The following is a 6,146-nucleotide window of genomic DNA, read 5'->3' as shown; positions in this document are numbered from 1 at the left end:
GGGTTGGAACAGGAAACAAATGTTCTTTGCCTCCAGCAGTGTAGCACTAAAGAAAGAAACTAAAGAGAAATTAAAGCCACTGATAATATTCACACATTGAAAGGATAGATTTAAAAACTCAACACCCTCAATCCTCACTGATGTTCAAAATAATTAGACTGTACAAGCCACTTGGAAATTAATGCATCTGTTTCTCATGTTCATGACAATCTGCTCATTTAAGTAAACATCTAATATTCACATGTTAATAGCTTACGTTTTATTGAACTTGCTAAAACTGGCAGGTTGGGCAAAAATGGAGAATAAGCTCTGCACTGAAGTAGTTCTAGAAATCTGTCCTGAGATAAAATTAGCCTTTGCATAAGCATGACAATGAAAACCCTGAGATAAAATTAGCCTTTGCATAAGCATCACTATGAAACCCAGCCACCAGACTAACCATATACTAGCAAACATGGAAAATTAAACATTCTTCATTAGCAAAAAGATATTTTCAGATTCCATTCTAGAGGATACAACAACCTTTGAAATAGCAAGTCAATATATTAAACAAATTACATTCAGTCTACCTAGCTAGGGGCCAGCCCCACATGTCAGATCCAGTGCATGGGATCAGCCTGCAGGCCCAATCTGGCACAGAGATCAACCTCATGCTATTCACCTGACCCCCAGGGCCACATGAGTTTGAAACCTCTGTTCTAGTCACTTCCTCACTCTCCCGACTTCATCACACATCATCCAGCATCTGATCCATCAATTTCTGAGTTTTTACCCATTTCCTACTTCAACACCTCTTCTATCACCTCAACAAACTATTATTCCATGATCTGCAGTCCATTAATTTCTCCTATTCCACTAATGTGGAATAGCCCACTTCTCCTTGAACTCACCTTCCTCCAAACGCAAACGATATTTTCACCCACCTCTACATTCAACTCCACTACTTTTTCATCCTGTACAACTAATCCTTAACTCCAACCATCAACTAGAAATCATTGCATCTGCTGAGTATGTCTGAAGAAAATCCAAAAAACATGAAGGCTTCCTCAGTATTTGCTCCTGTGTCTATCTCAGCTTGCCAAGCAGCTCCTGCCTACATTCTCCCTATTGACACCAACCGCAACCCCCTCTTGCCAGCCTAACCCCCATTCTAACCCAGAATACTCCAACTTCTTTCCAAGAAAAGCAATGATAAAAATAAAGAGAGCTCTCCTGCACTCCTGTCTCCTTCGCATCCTCCTTCCTTTACTTCTTTTATTAACTAAAAGGTATCCCCTCCTCCCAACACTCTCTTCCATCCCGAATGATATAGGTAACTTTTACCTGTTACTTACTCTTTCACTGTTCAAATTCCTCTCAATTTCCTCCAGCATTTTCTGTAATGTGTCTTTTGCTTACTCCACTTCAAGATAACCACCAAGATTCTAAGCAAGCTTCTCATTAACTATTTTAAGTTTTCTACATGTCCGCTCACACCGTTATCATCTTATACTTTACAGTGCCTATTTTATTTTGTATCATTTTTGTTGCATAGTCCCGTCTTGATTGTGGGCAATGATAGACTACAGTAATAGCCGCAAATCAAACCTGTTTTTTTAGGCACAAATTCTGTTGAAAGGAATAGGTTGCTCCTGCTTATATTAGCAGTAAATTTGGCTTCAAGTCTCATATTTATCATTAATTAGTTGGAGAGGAACACCCATTTAGAGGCAGCAAGCAAAAAATTCAGGCTTTGGATTTTCAATTCTATACAATATAAGTTGATGGTCCTTGAGGCCTCTTTCTACATTATATAAATTCTTTAAACCTGAAGTCTACTTGTTCTAGCTATAGCATACCTATGTGGAAAAGTTATTTTAAAAATTGCTGCTGGAAACAGTTTGAAAAATGTTTGCAGACGAGTATATTCACAAAAAAATAAATAAATAAATAAATTAGCTGCCACACTGAAACTAGTCAGGAAATGAATATAGTTTTGTTTTAAGTTCATTACTGCATATTGCTTACTAAAATCAATGAGGTGGAAGCAGGAACTGCTTTTGCTCCCACCTGCATATACATATTTTCACCCCCCCCACACACACTACTTTTGCAGCCTGCTCCCAAATAAAATATTCAAAACAGTGTATTCTATTTAAGCGCATAGCCCAGGAACTAAAAAAGGCAATGCACTTAATTTAATACTGTTAACAATGCCCATTTACTAAAGGCTTTATCTTAGCTTCTCACACTTCAGTAAGATTCCTTACTTTGCTTCCTTATCTTATGCCTCTAATAGCAGCCTTAAAATTGACAGGACCTAGTCAGTTCAAGGCTGTCTTAAAAGCCTTGGAACCGATGACAATTAATTGATTTCACTAACTATACAGTTTAAACAGGATACAATTAGGTTAGTAACTAGATGGGGGGGCTAAAGATGCGCTTAAACAGTTTAGGCATTCTATGCAGATAACCAATCTGTGTTATAATATAAGCAATGGGTAACAAACTGAGTTTGGCACTGTGTTGCACAGTTATGCAAACTCTGCACTTACCATCAGTCATGCATATAAATGGAGTCCAGAGGTGAACTGCTTCCTTAGAGTAACCCTACCTGCTTCCTTAAAGTAACCCTGCCCTAGCTGAGAAAACTTAAAACACAGGCACTCTTATTAAGATGCAGTTACCATGAACATTCCAGGTGAATGTAACTGAGCAACTGCAAGCAGTACTATCTTAATGTGTCATTATACTTCAGGAGAAACGTGACTAGAATAAAACACTAAGTGCTAGAAATCCCAGGTTCTGTTCTCTGCCCTGCCACAGATGCACAGTGTGTGTTTGGCCATGATGGTTCATCTCTTATTTTCCTCCACACAGGTAATTTTCTTTTATAGCCCTTCATTTTCATATGCTCAATCTTCTGCAAACTTCAACTTTGGAGTCCTCCATACTTGGTCTGTTCCCTAAGAGGACTGGGTTTATTTTTTCCAGAAGGGAATGTTTGTAAATCAAGGAAGAAAATCTCCTTAATTAAAATGTGATTTTTGGAAGAACAAGGAAAAGTGAATTGTTATGGGGCCCAGAATTCTATTTTCCCTTTATTTTTTAAACTAAGCTACAGCAAAAGTGGCTGAAACTTGAAATATGATACGAATAAAATCTTCATTAGTGATTGATGTCTCTCTTTAAATGAAGACAAAAAACATTATTGCCAAGTTATGTCTGAGCAAGTTTATCAGATTCTAAAAGTTTAGGAGGGAGTAATGGAGCCCTGCTCCTCTTTCTAACATTATATGACCAGTTCAAAGACTGGAGGCAGTAACAGGTTTTTTTGCTACAATAATTCTTATGAAGGATATTGCCTCACTAATAAACAAAAATGTTTTTATAACATTAGAAAAAACAAGAAAGCTCTGAGCATAGAAAAAGTTATGGAATGCAGGATTTTAGGATATGAGCAACTGTGGGTCACATTCTGCAATATTCCGTCTTTTTAAATTGTCCTTTGAGATAAACATGAATCAGAAATGTTTCCAATCAAAGGTGGAAAATATACCTGTCCCCCATACCATTCCCCTCAGATTAGGCCTTCAAAGCCTAATCAAATTTATTTAGGCATGGACAGCATCAGCAGTTTGTCTCACCAGTTAACCAAAAAAACCCCAAAACCCCCACGTTAAAACAGAAGTAAAAACAAATAGTTAGATATGCAAACCAGGAAAGACAAATGCTGGGGAACCAACAAAATTAAGTCAACCGTTTTGTTTTCTATTCCTACAGTTTCCACCTAAATACATAACTTAGGTAATGATACATGATCACATATAAACAACAACAAAACACGGAGGATGCACAGCACAACTGAATTACTGTTTTTATTTCCTGATTATGCACTTGACAACAATCTAAATGTTACATTAACTAGATGTGAATGGGGTTTTGATTTTATGCTTCTAAAAGAGTCAAGACCCTTAAATGTAAGACATTAAGGGTAAAGTATTATTCCAAGCATCTCAAAAATAAAACAAATTACTTATATCCACTCCAATTGGCGTTCAATTACAAAAAGATGCTCTTATGTTTTATTACGAACTTGAATCTGACAATTTGGGCTGAAAAATATTACCCTGCAAACAGTTGGTTCAGTTAAAAAAAAAATACCTTCATTAATTTTCAAGTTGTTTATTAAAATTCAGTTTAAAGTGATAGGAAATAATGATTCTACCGGAATATCAAAATGATTTTTTTTTTTTAAACACAGGAACAAAGGACACCCTCTTTCCCCAAAGGTTAGGAAGCTGGAGAAACAGTGAAAATTTCTTCTTGTGACGTTTCCAGTCCTATTTGGTGAAAGCATACTGTGAGAAAGCAGGAAAGAAGTTCAAAAGCATATGTGAACACAGGTAACCCAGTCAGAAAGCTGAACAGCATCTCATTAGAAACAACAATTTGCTGTAGAATTCATCATGAATACTATAATAAGATAGCAAAATAATCAAAGAAAGCTGGTTTATTTATACACCTCTTTGATAATAGAACTACAGTTTGAATGAACTCAATACCTTTATTCTCAGCATTTAGTTCCTAACCCCCCAAAAAACATCTCTAATGCTAACTCATTTCAGTTAGTGTGTTGACGGCCACACGTGGGAATTTATTCCATATTCTGCCTTAATACTTTTACTACTCTTTGTTTTCTATTGCTTTAGTCTATATTTCTTTCTACCTTAACTTCCTAAGACCCACAGTGCTAAATGTCTGCAGAAGTCTAGTTCCACTTTATTAAATCCTTTAATGAAATCTAAATTCTTTCATTAGGTCACCTTGACATGCTCTAGCAAGATGTCGCTTACCTTCTTTAAAAAAAAATTGTAAAACACCCATTCCACACACACGCAAAAAAGATAAAAATACATCAAACCAACCCCCCCTTCCCCCCAAAAGTGGTACTGGTGTCAAAAGCTAAAGATCAAGTTAGGATGCTATGGTGCGAAGCTCTGTAATAACTTGTTCTGCAAAGAATTCTCAGTAAATCCCAATGCCCCTGTACAGAAAGCTTGTGCCAGTCAGGGTTTCAACAATTGTTTTCCTGCTCGATATCCTGTATGGGCGTTCTTGCGTATACCCTATTTTTGGCCTGATGCCGTCAGACTTCTTTTACAATGACCCGGGCGAGCTGCATTTTCCATTTGCTGCCCCAATTCCCTAAAGATTCCAAAACCCTGTTATCCGGTGGCCTGGACACAGCTCTGTTCATGCCGCTCTAAAAAAAGGTCCTGCAGCCTGCTGCAAAAAACTTAGGAACATTGGTATTTCTCCCCTGACCCAAATTACTGTTGCCAGGATATGCAGCAGTAATGCAGCAGCTCCTTGGGTGAACCAGAGGGTTCGTTTGATGCGGGGAGCAGGTACACTCTCTTGTGCCTTTATTATTGTTATTCAGCTTCTTTACATGAAGCCCACAAGCTCCTGGAAGAGATTAGGGATGCTGAACTAAATCTACAGGCAGCAACAGAGCGGGCCAATCACTGGGAAAGGTCAGACCTATTCCTACTGCTTTTTATACCCACACCAAATGAGTCCCCCATAGGGCACAACCTTGGCAGAGAAGCGTGGGTCATGCTGAACAGGCCGAGATCTGGATACAGACGCTTCAAAACAACACTTCACAGGATGGACATCTTGGACAGCCCCCTGTGCGAATGCGGTGTCCGACAAGGAGCTCAGCACTCAGTCGAAAGCTGCAGCCTTTACAAATGCCCAGACGGGCACAAGGACCAATAATAATACCAAGACAACGGCACACTAATCTGGAAGTTGATTATCTGATGCCGCATGAAAGAGAAAGAGCTTTTCCATCATTACAAGGCCTGGCAGCAAGACAGCAGGTGTGGGGTGCAGCAGAAAGGCACCCCAGTGCTGACCGGTGCTGGGGGCCATTGAGCTGAGACCAGCTGCCCCAGCGTTTCGGGCTGACGACGAGGAGCACTGCGAATGACCGACTCCCGGCCAAAAGCGAGAGCGACGGGGGGGGACGACGACCCAGGCATTACTCCCCTCCCCCCAGCTGCCCAGGACCCCGCGCAGAGGGGAGGGGAAGGCGGCGGGGGCTGTGAGGAGCAGCGGCCCCGGCCGCCGCGAAGCGCCGCGCCGCACAAAGCCGC

The sequence above is a fragment of the Alligator sinensis genome, unplaced genomic scaffold (assembly GCF_000455745.1).
Source record: "Alligator sinensis unplaced genomic scaffold, ASM45574v1 scaffold919_1, whole genome shotgun sequence".
In the NCBI taxonomy this organism is placed as follows: domain Eukaryota; kingdom Metazoa; phylum Chordata; order Crocodylia; family Alligatoridae; genus Alligator; species Alligator sinensis.
Note: the sequence above shows the minus strand (reverse complement) of the source record.